Source organism: Musa acuminata, chromosome BXJ1-1 (genome assembly GCF_036884655.1).
Source record: "Musa acuminata AAA Group cultivar baxijiao chromosome BXJ1-1, Cavendish_Baxijiao_AAA, whole genome shotgun sequence".
Classification (NCBI taxonomy): domain Eukaryota; kingdom Viridiplantae; phylum Streptophyta; class Magnoliopsida; order Zingiberales; family Musaceae; genus Musa; species Musa acuminata.
In genome coordinates this window covers 18,582,501-18,586,095 of record NC_088327.1, presented here as the reverse complement: position 1 = coordinate 18,586,095, position 3,595 = coordinate 18,582,501, and positions in this window count along the sequence as shown.

Below are 3,595 nucleotides of genomic sequence, written 5' to 3'. Positions count from 1 at the left end.
TATAGTTTCAATGCACAAATTCATTAACATAACATTTCTTTTTTTTTTTATGCATGATACCGAAAAATCAATCATCATCATGAGCATAACAAACATGATATTCAAGCATTCATGATATATCATTTTGGCAACATGATCATAGATATTCAAACGATGGTATCTAAATGTCAGAATTCATTACATCCTATTATACATGATCATTAACTCCTCATTTGTATTTCATGCATTATTTCATTTCATCTCATAAGGAATATCAAGAAGAGTTATTGGATGATGAGATAAATATTTTATGAATACACGGAATATCATAAGTGTTTTATGTATTCATATTATCACATGAAGCATATTATCATTTTTAAGATTCATAACATGAATAACGTTATTACTATTTCATCAAAATCAATTTCGAGATTCACACAATATCATGAAATCATTAATCTCGATAAGATGGGAAAAGCATTTTCTTTTTAAGTGATTCTTTTAACACATTATAAAAAACTCATTCATAATTCAAGTGATTTACAAGATATCATAAATGAATTTATCACTTGTATTTCATCAAAATCGAGAACTCTAGAGATAGAAAATGATTGAAGCATTTAACATGATTGAAGCATGATTCATATTTAAAGTGTATCTTATGTCGTAAATATGAATCAAGCATTTGTCAAATCTGAAATCATCCTCAAAATTACATTCAATAAATTCATGTATGACAAGCATAGATTTATTGAAAAATCAATAAGATAGAGGAGCACATTTCAAGTGTTCATCAATTGTAGCATTTCATCATATGGTAAGATATCAATGCGTAAAACTGTGAAGCAAGATTTTGTTTGATATCTTGATACAGGGCATGTAGCAATGATAGCAATCATATATTTCTTGGTGATGCAAGCATGGGATAATCATAGCATAGTGTTTATAGCATCAATTCATATATTTCTCCCCTTTTTTAAGTGTTTCATCTTAAGTGATCGATTTCATGTTAGCATGTCTTTTCATTTATGTCAAATGAAAACATGCATCAACGTTTAGGATCGTAAAATGAATTTCATCATAAAACCATCAATCACAAAAATCATCATGTATAACTTTAAAATCTCATGCATAAAATCGTCAAATCATAGTATCAAAACTTTAATATTTTCATTGCAACATTAAGCAAGGTTTCATTGAACATAATTTTGAATGATTCTTATAAATGCCTAAAACTTCTTTAGTTTTAATTTATATGATTGATGTTATAATAGCATGCTCAAATCTTTATTCTTATGTCAAAACCATACATCATATTTAACAAACAAAGACAATGAAAAATATCAAGCCTTCCAGACAAAAGCCATGTATTGTCACTAAAAAGCAATATGAAAATCATTAAAATATACATTCTTGCTTCTCAAGCACATAAATAAGATTTAATCTCACTAGGTGTACAATCATTAGATTTCTATCTTGCATTAACATAAGACATGCAATTTTCATTTTCATTTTCAAAATTACAAGCATGATCATATTTTTGTATTTTCATTATTAAATTATTAAAAATGTAATTTTCAAGAAAATTTAAAGAAAAAGAAAAATGGATCATGAAAAACATCATGTAATTTCGAAGTAAATTAAAGGCATTTTGATTACCTCAGCGTTGAAAGGCGTAAAGGCATAGTTTGCCACCTCGCCTTTGTTGATTTTTTCCTCGTCTTCAGAGGAGCTCGATTCATCCCAATTTTTGTTCTTCTTCTTGCGTTCAAAGCAAGTAGTTCCGTTCTTTTTACTTTTTAATTTTTGTTTCATTTGTAGTTTAAGTTCACCATCACTTGAGCTTATGCTCGAGTGGTCTTCAAATGTTCTATGTCCCAAATCCTTCCTGTTTTTTGGAAGGTGGTTCTCAAGTTCTTCACGTGTATTGCACGTCATTTCATATGTGATCAAGGAACCAATTAGTTCTTCAAGTGGAAATTGGTTCAAGTTTTTCGATTCTTGAATAGCAGTTACTTTTGAATCCCAAGGTTTAGAAAGTGAGCGCAAAATCTTGTTTACGAGTTCAAAATCCGAAAAATATTTTCCAAGAGCTCTTAAACTATTGACAACATCCGTGAAACGGGTGTACATGTCGCCTATAGTCTCGCTTGGTTGCATTCGAAAAAAGCTCAAAATCATGCAATAAAATGTTAACTTTCGAGTCTTTGACTCTACTAGTTCCCTCGTGCGTGATTTCAAGTGTTCGCCAAATGTCAAAAGCCGTTTTGCACGTAGAAATCCGATTGAACTCATTTTTGTCCAAAGCGCAAAATAAGGCATTCATAGCCTTTGCGTTTAAAGAAAAATCCTTCTTCTCCAAATCCGACCATTCGTTCAACGGTTTAGAGGGAAGTTGAAAATCGTTTTCAACGATATTCCATAAATCCAAATTCAAAGAAATCAAGAAAACTCTCATTCGAGTTTTCCAATAAGTGTAGTCCAATCCGTTAAACAACGGTGGACGAAAGACCGATAAGCCCTCTTGAAAGCCTTGAAGAGCCATTTCTCTCGGGTGTAAATCCGAAATGAGAAATACCCCGCTCTGATACCAATTGTTAGGATCGAGAGCACTAAGAGGGGGGGGGGGGGGGGTGAATTAGTGCAGCGGAAAACTTTCTGCGATTAAAATCGAAAGCTGTGTTCGAACGATAAAAACAACTTCTGTATGAAAGTTGATACTAAGCAAGGTTAAACTCAAACTATGCAGGCAGTTTGCAGCTATGATGAAAACCAGAATATCGACGCAAACTGAAATCCGACGTTCGTATGAAGAAACTGATTTACGTCTAAATGCTGATTCGTAAATCACTTGATTAGATAAGACGCAGTTTAAGCAGGAGTATAAAGGCAGTGTGCAGTTATGGTAAAGCTCAAAACGTAAACGCAATCTGCAATATGATGATCATACGAAAAAGAAGATTTACGTCTAAACGCAGATTTACGTCTAAACGCTGATTTACGTCTGAACCTTGAAACTCGTTCATAAAATCGCAGAGGGCAGTAAGCTATTGAGAAGTTTGCAATGAAGGTAAAATGCTCAAAGGAAATGCAAACCGAGATTTAGAGTGGTTCCGTCAATCTTGACCTACTCTACTTTTGGCTTCCTCCACCGACGAGGTTACCGACGTCAACTAGAGGCCTTCCTTCAATAGGCGAAGGCCAACCACCCTCTTACAGATTCACTCCTTTTGACGGGCTTAGGAGACAACCCTTACAGAAGTTTTCTCTCCTCTCTTTACAACTCAAACTTTGAAGAACAGAAAGAGGAGAACTAGCGGTTTTGAGCTCTAAGAACCACAGAAAGACAGCAAGATTACGAGTGTGTGTTCTCTGCTTTCAGTGCTGAATGGGTGGGGTATTTATAGGCCCCAACCCAATTCAAATTTGGAGCTCAAATCTGTCAATTCCCGAAATTCCGGGATCAGGTGGACTCACCTCCTGACTGGGGCAGTTGCACCGCCTGGCAGAGCTCGAAGACTGAGCCTCTAGGCGGTGCCACCTCTGTCAGGGGCGGTTGCACCTCTCTGCCAGAGCTCGAAGACCGAGCTCAGGCGGTTGCACTACCTGACTGGGG